Genomic DNA, 23,092 nt, shown 5'->3' with positions numbered 1-23,092 from the left:
AATTTGATGCAGTGTGAAAAAAAATGCACAGAAATCAATTATTTTTCAAGAAATATTAAATAGATTCAACATCTTTCTTCAACAAAATTGCAGACTGCACAGATGGTATCTTCCCAAAGGAAAAAGTACTATAGCTTACTAGGGTATATTAGACTTAATAGTTACTATGTACAGTAATTGACTTCTATTCATTTTACATCAAATTAAAACTTTGGGTGTCAGATAATTATTTATTAAAAGCTAGACATTTTAAATGAGAATAAGAAAGAAAAGTATGTCTTTGTGCCCCCTTTTCCCTGTTCATGCCCTGTCGGCCCCCCTGGCTAAACTTTGCTAGATCCGCCCCTGCACAGTTACCAGCCGTCAGCTGCATAGAAAAAAAATCCTCGAGTAGAAATTAATATTAAATAAATTCTAACAACAGCTGATCAAGTTTAAACGTGCTGCTGTTGTTTATCCGCTGGTTTCCTCTTTCTGGTGCAAAGTGGGCCAAAAGCAAACAAGAGAGACGGCCTCACGACAGAAAAGCCGATCAGCTGATCATTAAGCAGTTTCATGATTGAAGTAGCAGCAAGAAGAGGCAGTCGCTTGTTAAGCTTAACGCAGGAATGCTTTACAAACATTCAGAGATGGACTTACACACTTGCTTTACTTCTCTCGGGGATAACTTTGTCGGAGATGAAATGCCGGGTTGCTAGCGAAGCTCCAAATGCTATCCAGACCACCGACAGGTCCCGCATGCCACAGCTGCTCTATCACGTGATGCATACTGCTCCGACGTGCTAACGTTCTGAGGTGAGTTACGGCGTGTTGCAAGTTTTGTGAGGTGCTTTCGTGATATTTAATGGATCGGATTACATTTTTTATTTTTCTCCGATATCCGATCCAGTAATTTAGGTCAGTATCGGACCGATACCGATACGTAATATCGGATCGGTCCATCTCTACAAGCAACTAGGAAAAACTATAGCTCTAAATATACTGAAATAACGAGGGAGGGAAACATGGGGAAACACAGCTGAAACTAATCATGCTAGACAAGACAATAGAATCAAAACTAAGCACAGCACACACAAGATGAAAGACAGGATAAAATAAAACAGGAAGTAACTAAGTGGATTTACAAGCAGAGATTAAAAAAAATTAAAAGAAAACTTGACAAGAAGGCACAGGGAACACAAGGTGAATATGATGAACAAAGGGCCAAATACTAAGACATTACAACTATGAAAAACCAGATAACTAAAAAATATGAAGACAATAAAAACTCAAACTATGAATAAAACTGGAACTAATGACTCAGATCTCAGAACATTAAAAAAAAACATGCGTTTCAAAGTCCAAACACAAAATGCTGGGTCAACGACCAAGGACCATGACGTTTACAACTCTTCACTGCTCATGGAAAGTCATAAAGGAAGTTATTGTTCTTACACTGAGGTGTCATCATAGACATACCTCTGCACACCTACACATCCTCTAAGTCTCTAACCTAGAGCCATGTTTAACATGATAATTTTACCCAAAGTGACCTATGCATGGGAATTTTACAGTCAGATATGTTTCTCAAATGCATTACCTGAGTTGAGGTTTTGATTTTTGACAAGCTCAGCATTCAGTCTGGCTGATCTTGACCTTTTATCTCTTTCCAGGGGGAAGTAAGAGAAACAGTTTCTTTAAAAATATCCACTGACTAGTTGAAAACTGTGTCAGAGTAAAGTAAGTGATTTGTGTAGATTGATAGGGTGGTGACCGTGTTTTTATTCGACAGATATCACTAAAAAAACATTTTTTTTTGTGTGGGAATAGACTGTTTGACGAGGGCTGTGCCTTTTGTTTAATGCAGTTATTAAAATGAAAAAAATAATAATTGTTTTATACTTCTTTGTTCTTTTCTCTGTTAAGTTCAGATAAAATATGAGCATCAAATATAGCCAATGTTTATTAAAAAGACAAATGTGTTTACATTTTTTTATTGAATGGAAGTTTTAGAATGCAAAGTGTGTAAAGTATAATGTTTTCCTCTATAAAAATAAATTATTTGCTTTTCTTTGATATACATTGGATTTAAAATCAAGCATTAACAGTGAGAGTACAATGCTGATCTTCAACTTGGATTTTATCTTCATTACATTCACTGCAATATGAATATGAGAAGAAATGCAATCTTCTAAATACTGCTGGAGATTAACTTCTAGTGAAGCCGCCATCCCTCTTTAACAAATGAAGCAAAATAAGTTTAAAATAGAAAGTGATGTCCACAGACAAAGACAATGTTGATGCGTTTGTCCAACATATCCATCTACAAACTCACATAAGTCTGGTGCAGAAATTTAATGTGAGTTTTGTCCATTATGTATAGTAAATATAGAAGCATCACGTCTCCAGCCCTGTTGTTGCGGTTGTTGCAATTGACGTTGTTCCTGTTGCTCCTGCTGATGTTGTGGTTGTTGCCACTGATGTTTTTGAGGTTGTTGCCACCGAGGCCATTGACTTTGTGGTTGTTGCGACTGATCATGTAGTGGCTGTTGCCACTGTTGTTTCTGTTGTAGTTGCAACAGTTGTTGTGGTTGTTGCTGCTCTTCTTCTTCTTCCTCTTTTTCTTCTTCTACACCAGCAGACAACTTCATGATTAAGAAACACAGGAGGCCATTGAAAATTAGCTGAAGGTTTGTGAAGAATAGAACATTCTTATAAATCATTTCAGTGTCAGAGGTGCCGATGATGTTGAATAGGCACTCAAGAATAAAACTGGGGAGGAAGACAACCAAGAAAATATACATGGCGAGTGCCGTGATCAGTTTCTTCTCTTTGGCAGGTGCAGGAGATGCAGCTGACAATCTAAAGTTTATAATGACACCCAAAGCCAACCCAATGGTGATAACTCCCAAAACGTAGATGGCCACCTGTTTTACAAATGCATAAACAGGGGACAAAACACAAATCAAAATGGAAATTACTGTTAAAAAATAGCACTGTTTGGATTCGCTTTTTGGATGAATAAAGCAATGCAGGCACCAAGCAGAGGTCAGGAGATGTAAAATCACTCCATATAATCTGGTCAACACCCATGCGACTGAAAGCCATGAAGAACTGCAAGAGATTCCACAGTCGGAGATAGACTCAACATATCCACTTCCTACACTTATTCCCATGAAAAAATTTACAATATCCACGCAGATCATATAGGTAAGAGGACAGCGGATGTGCTTAATGAGCCTGCGCTGATAAAAGAAAACGCAGATATAGGTAACCATGCCCAGCAGACAGGTGGACAGAAGAATTCCTCCAGCCAAATTGCGGTCTTCATAAACACCTGCTCTGGTGTTCCCCATTATGTGATGGTCTTAACTAGTTTTATGGACCTAATGGAGGAGACAAAGTAAAACAGAATTTTTTTTTTCTATTTAAACAAAAATGTTACATGACCACACATAACTTTCTATAATCTTTTCCACACCGGTCAGACATTTCATGTTAAAAGTGTTACAATGTAGATTGACAAATTCATAAGAGGAATTATTTTATGTATAAAACAATGGTAAATATAACTATACAGCTTGGGTCATCCATGATGCCACTTGGACACAATGTGACCATTTAAAGGTTAAATTCTGACATTTTTTTTCTCAGTGCCTATTGTACTACGTTTAATGTATTTGCTGTCATAACTGAATTCGACATATTTGTTTTTGCAAATTAGCCTATAAAACAACTTGCTGAAGACTGCAATATCTCTGCTCAATGCTTCATTGAAATCGGGAAAACTAAAAGTTATCCATAGCAAAAATATTAAAATCACCTCAACGCATATTTTTTAGAAATTAACAAAACAGGTTCAACATGTTTTTCTTTTTTTATCTTCACACAATACATTATGTTCATTGTCCAATTTTCATTGCACTGTGTAAAGAAATGAAAAAAATTATTACTGATTACAAGTGATGAAACTGCAAAATGTTTACTTTTCACAGATGTAATCCAAATACATTTATCAGCATTAAAAGAATTAAAAGTAAGAAAACATTTAAAGTGTACTCCTACCTGTAGGTACTCACCATCTGTTGCCAAGCGAAAGCTTCTGAGTGACAAACATGTCTCTTTGTTCAGTATGTTTATGGCTCTGAAGTGCCTTGTAAAACCCTTGGCACATGATTTCCAAACACACCCACTTTTAACGATGAATTTACTTTGAAAGCAGGCAGCACTCTGAATGCATGTTTCTTTTTGGTGAAATGGGATCTAACACAGCTGATGCTCATGACTCAGCTCTGTCTATAAGCATTAATTATGATCTTGCTCTTACTGGTCATGGGTTCTCTCCGGGTATTCCAGCCTTCTCCCACAGTCCAAAGTCATGCAGTTAGTGGAGCTGGGTTAATTTGAGATTCTAAATTGCTCATAGGACTGAATGGGAGTGCGAATGGTTTTGTATCACTCTATGTTAATACTGCATCGGACTGGCGACCTGTCCTGGGAGTACCCTGCCTCTTAACCCATGTTGCTGGGATAGATTCCAGCTCCAGATCATTTGTAACCTTCACAAAAGCCTTTTCAGTTCTGTGATGAGCTCTGAAACCTGACTAAAACTCTTCATATAAACTATTCCTCTGCAGATGATCAGTTAGCGGTTTTAAAACTAGTCTTTCAAGACTTTTTAAGATAAAAAGTCTTGAGATTGAACTATAAGTAGCTAGGATAGCTTTGTCAAGTGATGACTTTTTAAACGGTCAGATTATTGCCACCTTAAAGGCCTGTGGTATGTAGCCTATTAATAGAGATAGATTGATCATATTTGAGGTTTAACGGTTAATTAATAATAGGATAATTTAAACAGTCGTAAAGGCATGGGAACTAAAAGATCGAGGAGGAAGTCAAATTGATTAATTGAGTTAATTATTGAAGTTCAGAAGGATCAATAAGACAGGACTCTAATATCAACAGTATTGAAACTAGCTATACATAATGACACTGTCTCTATTATGTAAGATGATTGTGAGTAATTGTTTCCTCTAATTGTTAACCTTTCATTTATTAGGAAATTCATGAAGTCAGGGTTAGGGTTAACCCTAACAGTTAAGGTTAAAGGAATACTCAACAGATAGTTCAGCTGAGTGCTCGCTCTTTGCTAGCCTTGCTACCGTGCTGAAGGAAAATCTGGGATGGTTCTCATTTTCTTCAACAAACATCAACAAACTCTTTTTCATGGATAAATCAAGATGTTCTAAAATGGTGAAATAATATTTTCTCTCAAGTTTATGCTTTAAGGTGTTTGAGAGTTATACCAGGGAGTCAAGTAATTCTGACTTGAGGTTTTCTCTTTCAAAGGAGCCATCACTTCCAGAGCCATTTTCAGTGATGATGTAACCATATTAACAAGATAATCAACTTCTATGGGAATATGTCTTGGAATGAAAATGTCAGGACTTCTTTAGGTTCAGGGCAGGGATAACTCAGTAGGTAAAGTGTTGGCCCTGTGATCGGAAGCTCAAGGGTTCAAGTCCCCTGAACAGCTACCCCGAGGTACCCCTGAGCAAGGTACCGTCCCTACACACTGCTCCCTGGGCGTCCAGTGGCAGCCCACTGCTTCACTGAGTGGATGGGTTAAAAGCAGAGAGGAATTTCCCCACGGGGATCAATAAAGTATACATTATTATTATCCCCGAAGCTTATTCAGTTCTAAGAGCAATTCCTGAAGAGTCCCAGATTTTAAACCCTATGAGAGTGTCCCCCCTAGCCACACTTATTCAGTGTTATTCAGAATAAAAAGGGAATTTAATTTGTGCATTTGTGAAGACGACCCCACTCAACCCTAACCTTTGCATTGCATTCATTTAATACCCTGCAGTGTTATTGTGTTATTTCTTAGATCTGAGTGAAAACCAAATTCTTCTTGTAGTTGTGTAAGGATATACAATACTAATGATGTAGGTACTGATGATACTAACAACAAATATGACGTGGGCATAAAAAAAATGATGTTCTGGGTTGTTGCATAGTTTAAGCATAGAAATGAACTGATATGATGTTATATTGAAATCTAATTGACTTTGGCACAGTGGTAAAATATTTACCAACTACAGTGCTGTCTAATTGTTCACCACTGGAGGGAGTAGGAACAACAGTAGAAGGAACATGATCTAGTGTGTGAGTATGAGAAATACTAGCTAGATGTGGTCAAGCCTCAATGCATGGCTTGTGCTTAGGAACCAAGGGAAGGGGTGCCGGATTCAGTTCCTGAGTTGCCCTCAGTCAGAGGCAGTGAGCAGGGGTGGGTATACTTGTATACACCTGGCTCCTCCCATTGTCCTCCCATCACCCCCACTCAGATGGCTGCCCCTTGTTGGGGGGGTTTCTTGACAAAAGTGACTTTCTACCGCCCCACTGTTGCCAAGTTAATGCATATTAGATCATTAAGTACTTAGTAATTGTAGGATTAAAGAAATTATTTTACTGCTACTGTTCATAACCATCATCTTTATCATTGCATTAATCATCATTTCATCAAAGTATTTATTGAAGCTGTTGGCATTATGTTATAATTTGTATTACAGATGTTATCATAATCACACTAACCTTTATTACAGGTGCAGTTATAACCACTTTAAACTGTTGAGTTTAAATCTATAATCTTAAATGCTTATATGCTGATTATATTGGGTTATAAAAGGAAGGCTCAACTCTGAGTACAGTCTGTGCCAAAAGTCTTGACAGGAAACTGCATGCTTTTGCACCCAGAAAGTGAAACTAAGCAGAGTGTAAGTGATGTGGAGCTTAGAAGGTTAATCTTACAGTAAAAATAGTAGTTGAGCAGAGGCCTGAGTGTATTCAGCAACATGCTGCGTTGGAGTTTGCTTGGTAACAGATGACTCAAAATAAGTCAGAAAGTGTACTTCTAAAATGTCTTTGTTTCCTCTGTAAAGTGTGCATTTTTTGGTTGTTATTTTGAGGAGCTGTCTGGATGAGGTTTTGAATAATCAGGTTATTCAGGTTATCGGTATTCACCACTCATCCAACGTGTGAAACCTGCTGTGAGGACAATTAAAGTGTGGCCAGAGGGGACAGACGCAGTGCTCCAGGACAGATTTAAAAACACAGACTGGAATATGTTCACCCACACAGACCTGGACCAGTACGCCTCATCTGTACTGGATTACATCTCCAAAACCACAGACAGTGTCACCACCCAGAAACGGATCACCATGTACCCCAACCAGAAGCCTTGGATGAACCGGGATGTTCGTCTCCTCCTGAAGGCCCGCAACACTGCCTTTAGGTCAGGAGATGCACACGCCTACAGTACAGCCAGGGCTAATCTAAAGAAGGGCATCAAAAAAGCCAAACACCATTACAAAAAGAAGGTAGAAGAACACTTCTCCAACTCCAACCCCCGACGCATGTGGCAAGGACTCCAGACCATCACAGACTACAGGACCACCAAACCCTCCCCTGCATCCTCTGATGTCTCCTTCCTCAACGAGCTCAACAACTTTTATGCTCGTTTTGAGCGAGGGAACCCCACAACCACAACCAAAGCAGACATGACGCCAGACCACCAACCTCTGACTCTCTCCCCCACCGATGTAGGAGCGGTGCTGAGCAGAATCAATGTCCACAAGGCTGCAGGCCCTGATGGCATCCCCGGGCGTGTTCTCAGAGCGTGTTCTGGGGAGCTTGCAGGAGTGCTCACAGACATATTCAATCTGTCCTTGGCCCACGCTGTGGTACCGGCCTGCTTCAAATCCACCTCCATCGTCCCGATACCCAAAAACTCCAACCCATCTTGCCTCAATGATTACCGCCCAGTAGCACTCACCCCCATCATCACTAAGTGCTTAGAGCGACTGGTCCTAGCACACTTCAAATCCTGTCTCCCCCCCACCCTGGACCCCCACCAATTCGCATACCGCCAGAACAGGAGCACAGAGGATGCAGTCTCCATCGCAATGCACTCTGTCCTCTCACACCTGGACAACAACAACACCTACGCCAGAATGCTGTTTATAGACTTCAGTTCAGCATTCAATACAATCCACCCCTCACAACTCATCAGGAAACTGACAGACCTGGGCATCAGTTCCCTCATCTGCAAATGGTTACTGGACTTCCTGACCAACCGCCCCCAACATGTCCGGCTGGATAACCACTGCTCATCTACCATCACAATGAACACCGGTGTACCACAAGGCTGTGTGATGAGCCCTTTCCTCTACTCCCTCTTCACCCACGACTGCAGACCTGCTGATGGTTCCAACACCATCATTAAGTTTGCAGATGACACCACGGTGATTGGCCTCATCAGTGACAACGATGAGGCCGCCTACAGGGAGGAGGTGGATCGTCTGGCTGAGTGGTGCGACAGAAACAACCTGCTGCTTAACACCGAGAAGACCAAGGAGCTCATCGTGGACTACAGGAGGAATGCTGACCCACATCCACCCATCCACATTAAGGGGACGGCTGTGGAGCGTGTGAGCAGCTTCAAGTTCCTGGGAGTCCACATCTCCGAGGATCTCACCTGGACGACCAACTGCTCCAAGCTGGTCAAGAAGGCTCACCAGCGCCTCTTCTTCTTGAGGACTCTGAGGAAGAACCACCTGTCCTCAGACATCCTGGTGAACTTCTATCGCTGCACCATCGAGAGCATCCTGACCAACTGTATAACAGTCTGGTACGGGAACTGCTCTGCCTCGGACCGGAAGGCGTTGCAGAGGGTCGTGAAAACTGCCCAGCGCATCGCCGGAGCACCACTTCCTGCCATAAAAGACATCTACAGGAAGCGGTGTCTGAAAAGGGCTGGGAAAATCATCAAAGACCCCAGTCACCCATCGCATGGACTCTTCACCCTCCTGCCCTCTGGGAGGCGCTACAGGAGCCTCCGGACTAAGACCACCAGGTACCGGAACAGCTTCTTCCCCACAGCCGTCAGACTCCTGAACTCTGCCTCCTGACATCTGACCCACATTAACTCATGGACTGAACATACACACACCCACAATGGACAACTGTACCCTCAAACACACAATAATAACATGGACTGAACCACCACTCACAACCACTAGCACTTTATATAGCCTCTGTAGAAACTATCTACACCCTCACTTATCTTAACTGCACTACTGTATAGCTGTGTGTAAATAATCATTCTGTACATTCGATAATCTTTAATCCTACAACTGTTTACAACTTGCATAGTTCCCATTTCTGTATAGCTGTATATCTCAGATTCTGTAAAGTTATTTATTTCATATTCTGTATAGTTTTTCATATTTATATCCTGTTCATAGCCTGTACTCACTACAGCCTGTACATACTTATAGTTATAGAATATTCACAACATACTTCATACCGTGTACATTATAACATACCATAATAGACCCATTTCTGTAATATACTCACATATCTATATTATTGCTAATATATATTGTAATATATCTATATCACTAAAGCACTTCTGGATGGATGCAAACTGCATTTCGTTGCCCTGTACCTGTGCATGTGCAATGACAATAAAGTTGAATTCTATTCTATTCTATTCATTATTATCTTTTATTCGTTTATATTCTTTTTTTATTAAGCTTTGAGTAGTGGCATTTAATTAAAGCATTTATTCAACATATACATATATAGTTTTAGTTAGATTGTTACACATATGAGAGTGGCCTCTGTCTGGTTGTGAGTTTTAGTAGGCGAGGTGAGAGGTGAAACAGTGCAATTGAGGTCGGGAGACACATACACACACATCTTAGGTAGATTCATTTCTAGGTAAGAGTTCAGACATATTTTGCAAGCTTGCAACTGCATTTTGAGTCTGCAGAATTGACAGTTTTGTTGCAGAGCATGCATCTGAGGTTTTGGAGAAGCAAGAGCAAGACGAGCTACAGGAAGCACCTGGCTTGGAGGTGAAGAAAATGTTCTTTTCAAACTGTGTCAAAAGTTGTCAACAGAACATTTGTGGTTTTGAAAGTTATGCATATATTGTATCTGCTTGACGCAAGAGGGGGCGTCATAAATAATACCCTGATGCTATAAAAACAGTGCAGTGTTCATCTCCCCACACGTGTGTTCATTAAAACCATCGTTTGACCTAACTCTCCTGGACCAGTGTTGTGATTTTGGATTCCTCCTGTGTCCCTCCTCAATATTTGAACCCTTAACATAATCTAGTAAGTTGATTTACAGGTGAAACTGTACATTTGTAAAGAAATGTGCCACGATATATGAGTAATGCATTTAAATATTTATTCATGCTTGATATTGTCATGGTCCTGGGTAATTTTGACCCAGCGTTTTGTGTTTCCTTGGATTTCATTTTGTGTTTTGTGTTTATTCTGATTTTGTATTAGTTTAGTGTTGAACCTGGAGTTTAGTGTTTTATCAGCCCTACCTGTGTCTGTCCTCGGTGCTCTGTTCGTGTCCCCGTGTTTGTGTTGTAAAACAGTCTGTGTGTTTCCTGTTTTACTTTGAAAGTTCGTGTCTCGTCTGGTGAATTAGGTTCAGCTGTGCTCCCCTCCTGTGTGCCATTCCCTCATTACCTTCTGTGTATTTATAGGGTGTGTCTGCCAGTGTCCCTTGTTGTGTCGTTTGTGTTCATCCTCTGTATTACCCTGTGTTTCTCTGTGAATCCTCGGTGAATCCTCGGTGTTACTCCGTGTCTCTCCGTGTCTCTCCGTGTCTCTCTGCTCCTTGCCCCGTGTCCTCCTTTTGTTATTAGTTTCCCCAGTCTAGGTTTGTTTAGTTCTGCCCTGGCTTTGGTTATATTTCACTGTAAATAAATCCTCATTCGCATCTCCCCCGCCATCTGCATCTTGGGTCCTCATTCATTCCACAACACGTCTGGGTTGGGTTGCAGGAATTTTCCTATTGTATTTGATGACTACCACCAGGACTGCACTGCTTTTAACAGGGTCAAAAGAAACAGGAAAATAAGATTGCACAGCAGCAATCTATTCTGAGTTTGTTTTTACCAGTTGCACTTTTGCATTATGTGTAATGTAATTTAGGTCAGTGATCAAGGAGATGGTTTTGTGATTTGTACTGACACTGCAACAATACGGTATCAGAGTTTAAGGGAAATCACAAATCACCAAATTTAATTACTGTTGTAAGAATTTCATGAATTTACAGGTGATTACCCTTTTGGTTCTATACTTGTTTTTACAGTTTTATTGAATATTGTGTTGTCACATCCTGTGTGTCTAAGGGGTATCTCTTTTACATATCTCTGGTATTTGCTGCTTCCCTCTGGTTCTATTTCCGGCTCAGTCTGGTCTCGGTGGTTGTTTATTTTTCTGTCTTTGTGTCATCTGAGTGTCCCGTCTTTTGTTACTGCCTGTTTTATTTTGATGGTCTTAAACCTCTTGTGTGTCATGTCTAGCTCTACTTCCTCTTTCTAGTTATCTGTTAGTACTTAAGCCTTGTTCCCAGTTACTGTATGTGTCTTGATGCATTCTCAATCATCCAGGTAAGTAAATCTTCAAAAGTTGATTCTGTTGATCTGGACGTAGCCTTTTCAGTGGGAGAAACGTTTCGTCACTTATCCAAGTGACTTCTTCAGTCTCAGCTGACTGCAGGTTTCACCAAATCTTATAAACCAGCCCACTGAAGGAACAATGGGCTGGGAGGTCAGTTCCTTGATCATTAATATGCAAATTCTCATGACCATTGATCAACAACCACTGATCAAAGACCACTGTGCTCTAATTATCCTTAACAAATTGAACCTCTGTGTTGATATTGTTTATCTATATTTCAATAAAAAGGACAAACTAATCTCTGTAGCGCATTACCACTTCGTCAATGAATCCCTGAACTGGTATGAGGCTCAGAGCTTTTGCAGATTGAAGTACAATGACCTGGCCACCATAAATAACATGAATGATGAAAACCAGCTGATCAGCACACTGGGCAGCAATGTTTCAGCCAGCTGGATTGGGCTTTACAACGAACAGTATAAAAGGTGGCTTTGGTCTGATGGCAGCAGAAGAGCAGACTTCACCAAATGGAGCCCTGGTGAACCAATCAACTCTGGAGGCATTGAGTCATGTGGAGAGATGTATGCTAATGGCTTCTGGAATAACGCGCCATGTGGTGTAAACAAAGCTTATGTGTGTTACGAAAGTAAGTAATGCAATTAAAGTAATGTAGATAAAAACACATCTTAAAAACAAAGTGATTAATATTAACAGCAACTCTGAGATCTTAGGAGTTCGTACTGCTTAATCTGAACTTAATTTGTCTAATGATTTTAATATAAATAATTTTTGATACTGATAAAGGTTAGTTTATATTAGTTATTTATATCTAAAAACAAAGACAAGAAAAAGTCATTAGTTGACTTGTAGACATGTTAGTGGTGTCATTCTGAGGGTTTGATTCACCACTTTTGGTCCACTGAAACTGAAATATCTGGATGGATTACTATGAAAATTGAATATTTTCAAAAGGATATATTCCTGGATATATCTGCAATTTAACATTAGAACATTAGAAATCTCATAGCCAATCAATGGTGGGGAGGTTCAGGAGGTTGCTACCCTTAAAACAAACTCGAGAGTGTGTTGTTGAAACTCGTTAAAATGGTTCAGAACACAAAACTACAAATCAAAACAGGAAAAAAAACTAAGCGATTCATGGACAAGAAAAGGGGTCTGGGAACTTTGAGCATATCTACCAGCTTGAACAGGAATACTCACCAGAAACATTGTGACCCTGCTGTTAGTACACCTTTTGTATCTCTTGTATGTGACTATGACTTTTCTTGGCAGAAATATATGTCTTTTTTGTGTGTCTAGCTCAGCAGGATGGCAGCAAGAAGTATCTGCATTACTTACAGGGACAAACCTGGCCGAGCAGTCAGAATTTCTGCAGACAGAAGCCCACTGATCTGGCATGTGTGCATTCAGAAGAGGAAAATGTAGCGATTAATACACTAACCTACAGAGTGTGGATGGGTCTGTTTAAAGATTCCTGGGTCTGGTCAGATGGAACAGAAACCTTCTTCAGGTATTGGAAAAGAAGTGGAAGTTATAGTGGAAACTGTGTTACTGTGGAAGGGTCACAGACGGGACTCTGGATACCAGCTGACTGTAACCAGAAAGCAACATTCATGTGTCAAGGAGGTAAGTTCCTGAAATACAAAACTAATATGTTCATCGAGAGGTGGCTGATTTCAGTCTTAAGTGGCAAGATGACAAATATGGACATGTCTTTCAACGCCAGCTAAAAACTACAGAGAAGACAGGTAGCTTCCTACAGAGATCACATATTATTCAGCAAGCTTTCATTTGAAAAATACCAATCATTTTGTGCAAAGTAATTTAGATAAGATACCAACAAACACCAGAAAATGTTTTTCTCTCTTTACAGGATGCTGACTGCAGAAGTGCTTGTTCTGCAGAATTATTGGTTTGTGGAAATGGATTATTTAAAGATTGTATCTTGCCTCAGGAAGTTTATCATAACAGGTAATGGATATTATAACTGAACTTAAGTCAGTAATTTAAGAATACTGGATCTCATCCCTTTTAGCCCCTAAGTTGTGTAGTCATAAAAACCTTAACTATAGCTGGAAAGCAGTGCTTCTAAAATATTTTATCTAATGTAATAACATGAACTAAAATCCAAGTGCTACTAATAGATGCAAATAATGTTTTAAGCTTTAAAAAATATGCCTAGTAATTGTTTGAACAATGTTGTCTAAGTGCTTTATTTTGCAAAGGCTTAAAAAAGCATGATGATTAGTTGTTTTTTTGTTTTTTTGGGTTTTTTTTGCTTCAAGCTGTCAGTATAATTCAAATAAAAAATGAATAAAAACATTTATAGTTGTCACCAGACTGCTTCCTCCATTAGTGATTCTTTTGCTTACATGTGGCCAACATATTTCTATGGGACAGCCACCTCTCCTAATAATAATAATAGATTGGATTTATATAGCGCTTTTCAAGGCACCCAAAGCGCTTTACAATGCCACTATTCATTCACTCTCACATTCACACACTGGTGGAGGCAAGCTACGGTTGTAGCCACAGCTGCCCTGGGGTAGACTGACAGAAGCGAGGCTGCCATATCGCGCCATCGGCCCCTCTGGCCAACACCAGTAGGCAAAAGTGTCTTGCCCAAGGACACAACGACCAGGACAGAGAGCCCGGGGATCGAACCGGCAACCTTCCGGTTACAGATATGCTTCCCAACCCCCTGAGGCACGGTCCTAATCCATGTTTATGGTGGCGTGAGGTCTGTCCACAATAAAATTACTATTTCCTTTGGTTTTTATTGATGATTTCCTATGTCCTCCCCCACACTCAAACTTGTTTTGCTTTTGCTCTTTGATTCAAAGAAAAAATGTTGGAGTGAAAGTTGCACCCAGAGAAGAAGAATTATGTATTCACTCCTTAATAGAACTAGTAGCAGAGTGTTGGTTAAACTAACTTTTTTTAATCATATTTGGACAATGATTAAAAAAATCATTTTTTAATCATTGTCATGGACAAGGAAATATTATGACGTAGACACATTCAAATAGTGGAAATTTGGTTTTGAGATGAGGGTAACATAAACAAACTATATATGTATATATGTACGTGTGTGTGTGTGTGTACGTGTGTGTGTGTGTATACGCGTGTGTTTGTGTGTACGCGTGTACACGTCATATTTGATTTGCAACAGGAAAACGTCTGTGATGTCATATATGTAAAGTAGATGCACAATGTCAAGTGACAAAAGTTCTGAGTCATCCTTCAAGTGACTGTAATTACAGAATCAGAATCGTGTTTACTGGCCAAGTATATGTGCAGACACATACAGGGAATTTGGTTCTGGTAGATGGTGGCTCTCAAGCACAGCAATGTAAATCACACGCGCGCGCACACACACACACGTGTCTATATACACACATTACACATACATACACATACATACACAAAGCTGTGTAAACCAACTATAAATAACGAATCTAAACTTATATACATAAAATACAGAAATTAATGAGGTGGAATGAATACTACAGAATGTACATAAGGTGCAGTTGCAGTCTGGCAGTGGGAGCAGTGTGACAGGTCAACTGTTTAGGAGGGAGATGGCGAGGGGAAAGAAACTGCTCCTGTGTCAGGTGGTCCTGGTCTGCAGGCTTCACACAGAGTGCTAATAGAAAGGTGGATTTCACTTTGCAAATTCAATAATATTTAGTTTGGATCTTTACAAGTTTATATATATTATTTACACGTCTACATATCTAATTTTTAAGTAACTATTTTTAAGGCTTGTTTTTGTTTTGTTGTAATGTAATACTAACATAATATGTACTAAATAGAGTGGGTTTTTTTGTTGTTGTTGTCTTTTTTTTTTTTTTTGTAGGGTTTGAGACAAAACAAATAAGGATGATTTTCCATTCAAACAACCTCCTGTAGTTGACTGCAGCCATATTCAAATTCCTCTTGGTATTGCCAGGACGCTCTGCAGCCAAGAAAAGATCACATAACACAGATAACTAAGCATAGTGGCATTTCCTTGAGCCTTTAAGACAAATTCTTTCACAGTTATAATGTGTTAGTGACTCTATTAGATATGATGGCAGCTGAAACCAAGCAGGGTAAACTAAGAATGAATCATTTCTGGGCATAATGCATCGTAACTAAGAGAGGACTCAGAGCCACCTGATGCAACCCTAACTGTATGCTTTATCAAAAAGGAAAGCCTAATCTTAAAAGTAGAAAGGGTGTCTGACTCCTGAATGCAAGCTGGGAGTTAGTTCCACAGAAGAGGGACCTGAAATACTCTAGGAACCACAAGAAACCCACAATCTGAAAGTTAAGTATAGCTCTATAATGGAGCTTAAGAAGAGTCTGGCCTGATTCTCTTACAGTATGACAATCATAATAATAAGTACAGTAACAGTAACATTAGTTGGTAACTAAAAAGACTTTTCTCTGTTTCTCATATAAACCATTTCAGTGCCTCATCTTCAGCTGCAGGTCTGAAGTGGAGACTGCAGGTCTCTTTTGGGAGCTGGAACAGGCCATGTCAGAGGGATTCTTAAATCCAGTGGCTCGCTTGGAACCCCAGTCGAGTAAAAAAGTACCTGTTACCAGGTACTATCACCTAACAGAAAACCCTAAAAGCAGTGTCAAGCTGACACAAGTAGGTACTGATAGAAAAGGGCTACCACTGTCTTTCCCTGCACATGTGCGCTCCACAAGTATTAATTCTCAGTTGAGATTTCTGTAGGTTTTGGTTTTCAGTGTCTTTTGTACCTTATATTCCATGTTTTGGATTTTCATTACCCGCCAGATAAAGTTTCAGTTTACCACAGCCTGCCTATTTTTTTTTTTTTATTAGTACCTACTCAGATCAACTTGGCACGGTTCGCAATGGTTTTCAGTGTTTTCCATTAGGTCATAGGTACCAGGAACTTTTTAGTACCGGTGGCTACAAGCAATCCAAGCAGATACTAAAATGTGACGTAGTCAAACTGCATGCCACCAATTGGCTGGCCAGTAGCGTCACTCGATGAGTCGTGAGAGAGTCTTGTTCATGAAAACTTAAACCACCATTTTTGAAACCCGACAATGAGGGTAATGGCTACAAAAAACAATGTGTTTCTCTTTACAGGATGCTGACTGCAGATGTGACCAGGAGGTTTTACTGCAACATTAGTGAATAAAGTGGTTTGTAGAGCTGATGGATGGAGACAGATTTTTTGAAGATTCTTTCTCACCTCAGTGAATTTATTTACCCCATAATTGTTTGACAGCTAACAGCTGATGGACATTCTAACCTGAGTTATTAAGTAAATTAAACTTAATACTCAGTTAAAGCTTAGCTTTAAAAACACTGGATGTTGTCCCAGTTAGCCTTAAGTTGTTTTGTCATGATATTGTAAAAGGAATACTTTTACAGTATAATATTTAGGTAAAACATGATTTAAAAAAAAATGCTAATAATACTTGTAAATCATGTTTTTAGTTTTGAAAAATGTGCCTTACTACGGAGCCCCGAAGGAGACATGGGAGAAAAAATATTAAGACAGACTTTTGCGAGATCTCGCAAAACAAACTCGGGATCTCGCAAAAGTTTTAGCCGCATTCTTCGGAGGCTGCCAGCTCCGAAGAGGCTGCCAGCTCGAAGCTGGCACGATGTGCCGGGAAAGCGGTGTTCCTCCCGGCTGTAGTAGGTCTCGACCTCCCGTTAGCTTCGAGCTAGTGGGTGTCAGATCTCCGAAAACGTCGGCACACTTTTGCAAATATGTGATGTCTTGTAAACCGAGCAGGTATCTGACGTTTACACAACTACATTCACGCCTCAAAATATCTTAAAAGTGTATTTTGTGACCCAGAAAGAGTAATATTACAACTAAGTAGCTGCCGCCATTGTTGGTATTCAACTTTTGCGAGATCTCGCAAAGGTTTTGCGAGATTCCGAGTTTGTTTTGCGAGATCTCGCAAAACAAACTCGGAATCTCGCAAAAGTTTTGCAAGATCTCGCAAAAGTCTGTCTTAATTTTTTTTTTCTCCCATGTCCCCTGCAGGGCTCCGTACCATACACTGGTTTGCATATTGCTATCTAATGGCTTTACTTGGCAAATATGAACTTTTTAAAAATTGAATCATTAAATTGTATCTTTCTGCTTCTACCTATCAGTAGAATAAAACACATTTATATTTGTATCCACACTGCTCCATTACCTTGATAGTGAATTTTGAGTTCCTAATACATTTTTATGGAGGCATTTGGTCTGTCCACAATAAAATTGATAAAATTACTCTCCGAATGTTCAACCCTTTTGTCCAGAGTTTTGTTTTGGCATTTATTTGTGATATTTTTCTGTTTTTGTAAGCCAAATTTTTCACATTGTTGTATGTAATATAATAAAATATTCTTTAAATATCTGAAGTGATTTTTAGACTTGCCTGATGATGTTGACACTAAAAATCTCGGCCTTGTGAAACTAGTATGTAAAACTTTTATATTACACTTCATTCATAATTAGAATGAATTAGGAAAAAAAGAGTAATTTATGTTTGCAGTCTTATATTTCTAGAAACAACTAACAGCTTTTTGTGCTAGTTTAAGTGGCGGACTCAGTTTTTCTCATCATATTCGGACAATGCTGTCATTAAAACATTATGACCTAAATACTGAAGAGAGCTTAAACAAATTCAAATGATGGAAATGGTTTCCAGTAATGTTTAAGATAAACAAACTATATGCATATGTCACACATGATTTGCAACAGGAAACAGAAAAAAATGACTGAGTCATGGTTTAAGTGACTAACTCCAAACAAAGTCTACTTCTAATTTAAAAGTTTATTTAGATATTATATGGGTATTAAATTCAATTTTAATTTCAATTTCATGTAATTTCTTCAAATTCATTTTGTTTTGTTTCTTTCTTGTGAAGATGCTTTGAATCAACAGAAAGTTTAGTCTTAATACTTTTTTAACTAAAGGTCTTGATATTTTTGATATAAGCAGAGAATAAAACAAAAAATATGAAACTAATTTGTAACATTTGAATATTTAATCACATTAATCGCACTTCATGTTTCATTCAATTAATGCCATTTTACTTTATCATTAGATCAATTTCACATGAACATTCATTTCAGCATTTCTTTGTAATTCAGTTACAGAGGAATACTTTCTCCTCACTTTTTCTCTTCAAACTTTTATGTTTGCTGATCACAACACACTTAATATACATTGTTGTTTTTTTGTGATCAAATCAAACATGTTAAAGTCAGAGATCAGTGTCTTCTTAGAGTTTCGCTCATTCCCCCACTCACACACACAGACTCTCAGTGAGAGCCCTACCACTAGAATCATTGCTATATTTTTACAGTGGTTATACCCAGAGATGGGCAGTAACGCGTAATCTGATTACTTTTTTCAAGTAACGAGTAAAGTAAGGGATTACTATTGCAAAAACGGTAATTAGATTACCGTTACTTTCCCATAGGAACGCTGCGTTACTGCGTTACTAAAACCGTGATTTTTTGCGAGAATGTCTCACAACAGTGACGTAAGCGAGTGCGCCGTTAGTGACAACAGATGTGTGCAGATCAACAATGGATGACATATCGATTGTGGGAGAGAGTATGAGCGTGCAGCGTTTAAAGCGTGGAAGTACTGACCTTACTTTGAGTTTGATTCCATAAAAAGTGACAAAAACATTAGCGTCCATCGTGCGTGGGAAGAAAACTTCTTTTTACAGCGAAAAAAACCCCTAAACTTCCAAGCAAGCACCGAGTGCGCAACGACGTAATGGGAAACTCACAGAGAAACTGCCGTATCCTTCAACTGACCGTGGCACACCTGCACCAGGGTAAACCTCCGCCTACCGCAGTCCTGCTTTACAGGTAAAAATAGAGCAACAGGACCGCTGAGTCTTTGACTTTATTTATTTTCTGCTGTGTTTTACTTGCATCTATTTGAAAGAGTGAGTGTAAACACAAAAAATATTTTATTTTATGTGCTGGAATGTGTAGAAAATAGGTTTAAATATTAAACTAATTTATTCAAGTCAGAGAATGTTGCATAGAGTTAAATTTTTGCTTGATGCATAAAGTTAAAAGATTAAAACTAACAAAACAATTTTAAAAAAAAGAGACTTTTCCATTTGATTACATTTTGTATGATGGATTATGTAGAAAAAGTAGAATTGGGCTGAAAGATCTATTGCTTTATCACCTATTCAGGTTGTAAATCGTGTTTTTAAAAAGTAACTAAGTAACTAAGTAATTAATTACTTTCGAAAATAAGTAATCAGTAAAGTAACGGGATTACTTTTTTGGGGAAGTAATCAGTAATTAGTTACTGATTACTTTTTTCAACTAACTTGACCAACACTGGTTATACCAATTAAACTTGTATTCTGATCAGAATTAAGCAATTAATATATATATATCTATATATATAGATATATATATATATTAGGGGTGCAACGATACACAAAATTCACGGTTCAGTTCGATACTTTGGTGTCACGGTTCGATATTTTTTCGATACAAAAAAATGTTCATGCTTTTTTAATTTGTCATTTATTAAAATTATAAATATATATTTTAACTCAAAAGTACAGTTTTTAAATTTAATGTTGCTGAAACAACAAAATAATAATAAAAAAAAAACTGATCGAGAAATCACTCATCTTTGGAAAAGAGAGTTTATTACAGAGAAATGTCTCTTTCCAAAATAAAAGCTATACTATACGCTTCTTCTGGGCTATATTCTCAGCAGCATATTAAACATATCAGGTCCCATAAGGAGAATCATGTGCTAACGGCTGTCTAAATTACTCGGGTAAAGTTTGTAGCATGCTGCTTGTTGTTTTTGTCTGCTTCCACTTGTCTTTGCACTAGGATGATGTCAGCGTTAATCTTGTTTAAATGACATTAACGCCATAATGCGGCAAATCTCCGTTAACGAGTTACCGCGGATCGCCCCGTGTGTGGGGCTGGATGGAGTCAACACGTTAACGAGCTAACTGCGCTAATTCACTAGCTCCCACCAATGTAATTGAGCATTGCGTGGCACATCCAACATACTGTTTTACTTTTGTCCATGACGCGCTTACCATCAGGGTCATACGTCACATGAAAACCAAGATATTTCCAAATGCCAGATCTGAATGAGGGTGGGGGAGGTTCAGTTTCGGGTAGCATTGAAGCAGTTGCCATCTGTGCAGACAGAAGCACACTGATCTGGCATGTGTGCATACAGAACAGGAGAATTTAGCGACTGGTGCATTTTTCAACTCAGTGTGGTTCGGTCTGTTTAAAGATTCCTGGTACTGGTCAGATGGAACAAAGACCTCCTTCAGGTACTGGAAAAGAGGCGGAAGTTATAGTGGAAAATGCGTTTCTGTGGAAGCATCACAGCAGGGACGCTGGATACCAGCTGACTGTAACCAGAAAGCAACATTCATGTGTCAAGGAGGTAAGTTCCTAAAATACAAAAGTAATAAATGAGTTCCAAGAAAAATGTGATGTTTTTAATTAGGTGTCAGAACTTGGATAGAAAAATAATAATATTCATAATAAGGATCGCAATCAACACAACAGCTTTCTTCTACCTTTCCTGGATGTAAGAGCATTCATCAAGACTGTCTTAATAATGGCTGACATTATATTTCTGGGTTTGTATTCTGCAGGTCTCAAGCTAAAGAAGATGGTCATAAAGATGAAGGTGCAGTCTGATGTGGATCTCACTGACTCCACTGCTTCCAGTCTACTCCTACAGAAGGTACAAACATAGATTGAAGGGTCATGATTTCATTTATGTTCCACCAGGGGAAACTGGTTGTGCAGCAAGAGTTCATAAAATAACAGTAAACACAAAATGAACCAAAACTACCAACAAAAAAATAATACCAGTATGCAAAAAGTCTTCAGTAGAGTCAAAAATACAATAAGAGTAATATTTTCCATTAAGCACATCAGAAGCACTTTGTTATTTATAACATCATGAACTCATCCCTGAGATCTCGCTGTCTAGCAAGACTGTCAATTATATTTTTATACATAATACATTATGTTCTGTTTACATTTGTGTTTGAAAACAATAGAGACTGTTACTAAATATTTAAATTCAACACTCAAATAAGTCCAACTGATGATTTAAAAATGTTTTATATAGTTATCTTAATGTTACACAGACAGGTATGAAGCTGTATGGTAAGTCTGGAGAGTATGTCAAACAAATATCTTCTTCGATCGTGTTTTTCTTTTAGTTGGAAACAATCCTGAGAGATCAAGGGATGACTGATGTCCAACTTAAATATGAACGTGTATTTCAACCTCACGTGAAGACCACTGAGAACGCAGGTACGAGAGGCCTCCCTACAGGGAGCATATATCATGCTAACCTTAATTCGAAACATACCAATCATTTTGTGCAAAGTAATTTAGTAAAAGAGCAAACAAACAATCAGTGAAAAGGTTTTTTCCTCTCTTTACAGGATGCTGAGTGCAGAAGTGCCAATGTCGTTTTACTGCAACATTAGTGGTTATAGTGGTTTGTAGAGCTGATGGATGGAAACAGATTATTTAAAGATTGTTGCGTTCCCCAGCAAATTTATTTACCCTATACTTGTGTAGTTCATAACAGCTGATGTAGATTCTAAACTAAGTTATTAAGCAGAGTAAATTTCTTACAAACACTGGATTTTGTCTCCAATTTCCCCCTTAAGATTTTTGGTCATGATATTGTAACTATAGATGGGAAATAGTTATTATGTAATAAAATATTAAATATTGCATTAATTTGAATTCAAATTCAAATCACTTTCAAACTTTGCAAAATAAAGCACTTAAACAGCAATGTCCAAAGCACTGGAAGACACATTTTTCAAAGATCAGCTTAAAAAAATGTATAATAAAAAGTTTGCTTCTTCCAGTCAGTCAAAAAAAATATTTATAGTTGTAACCAGACTGCTCTATTACCTTGCTAATGAATCGAGACAGCCACCTCTCTTAATCCATGTTTATGGAGGCATGTGGTCTGTCTACAATAAAATAACTTTCTGAATGTTGAACCTTCTTATCCAGTGTTTTTCTTTGATATTTATTTCCATGCAGTCCCCCACACCAGTTCTTGTTTTGCTTTTTGACCTTTGATCCAATATCTAAATCAAAAAAACATATTTGTATATGTTTTCTTTGTTTTGTTTTTTTAGATATCTAAAGTTATTCTCAGACTTGTCTGATGATGCAAGTCTTAGATGACACTTACAGGAAGATAAATATTGAGAACTCAATCCAACCACAGCATGCAAACTCAACTTGCACTGGATACTGCATTTGTCATATCTTTTATAACATGTTATAAAGTGAGTGAGTGTATCAGAGGCTAGGGTTGAGCATTTTTAAGAGAAAGTTAGAGAAGCAAGACATGTACATAGGAGAGTTAGTGGATATTTTGGACAACTGATGTTGAAGATGGATTTTTTAATCCATTAAACAATTTTTCCTAGAATGGCTTACTTTACATATATCACCAAAACACTGTTTGAGATGACATTATGTGTTGTAACAATTTATTGTGACTCCTTATTTCAAGACCTCGCAGTAACAGTTCACACTTTTGTTGTACAA

The 23,092-nt window shown here is 38.4% G+C and overlaps 1 long non-coding RNA gene across 1 annotated transcript; it reads left to right on the top strand.

Annotated features, from left to right (window-relative positions):
* Positions 1 to 20,673: 20,673 nt before the first annotated feature.
* Positions 20,674 to 22,539, top strand: LOC120737497. The gene is made up of 4 exons (XR_005696751.1): positions 20,674 to 20,936; positions 21,151 to 21,242; positions 21,730 to 21,823; positions 21,958 to 22,539. It is a non-coding gene; the product is annotated as an uncharacterized LOC120737497 (long non-coding RNA).
* The last annotated feature ends 553 nt before the right edge of the window (positions 22,540 to 23,092 follow it).

This window comes from Simochromis diagramma, unplaced genomic scaffold, assembly GCF_900408965.1.
Source record: "Simochromis diagramma unplaced genomic scaffold, fSimDia1.1 OVJJ01000413.1, whole genome shotgun sequence".
NCBI classification, from domain to species: Eukaryota; Metazoa; Chordata; class Actinopteri; order Cichliformes; family Cichlidae; genus Simochromis; species Simochromis diagramma.
The sequence above is the reverse complement of the archived record's forward strand: the minus strand, read 5'-3'. Positions and strand labels throughout refer to the sequence as shown.